Consider the following 427-nt stretch of genomic DNA (forward strand, 5'->3'; position numbering starts at 1 on the left):
ATTAATTGGTGCAGAAAATGTCTCCAGAATGCAGGAAATTAAGAGTTTAATGGTCAAAATTTTCTGGGGAGGATCTCCAGACCCCCCAATCAAATACCCTATTTCATCAATGAATATTTTTTCAAAATAGCATTGGAGTATCTTGTTGTCTTCGTGTTTTGTCACACAACTAATATGAGGCCTTAAATGTTCCCACCACTTCAGCTGCGTCCACATGGTCCTAAAGCCTTTATTTAAGTTGAGCTTGTTATCAATGTTTTTAATTCAAATTTGTTTTATTAATAGGCTATAGACTGAATATAATAATGGAGGTCTGGACCTCAGTGACCTCATAATAATAATAATAATAATCCTTATTTGTAGAGCACTTTTCAAAAACAAGTTACAAAGTGCTTTAACAAGTGTAAAGAATAATACAAAAAAAAAG

General features: G+C 32.6%; 1 protein-coding gene across 1 annotated transcript in view; it reads right to left on the reverse strand.

Annotated features, from left to right (window-relative positions):
• LOC123966749 (C-type lectin domain family 10 member A-like) overlaps positions 1–427 on the reverse strand; it is an 8,615-nt gene that overhangs the window by 7,743 nt on the left and 445 nt on the right. The window lies entirely within an intron of this gene.

Source organism: Micropterus dolomieu, unplaced genomic scaffold (genome assembly GCF_021292245.1).
Source record: "Micropterus dolomieu isolate WLL.071019.BEF.003 ecotype Adirondacks unplaced genomic scaffold, ASM2129224v1 contig_14155, whole genome shotgun sequence".
Taxonomy (NCBI): Eukaryota; Metazoa; Chordata; class Actinopteri; order Centrarchiformes; family Centrarchidae; genus Micropterus; species Micropterus dolomieu.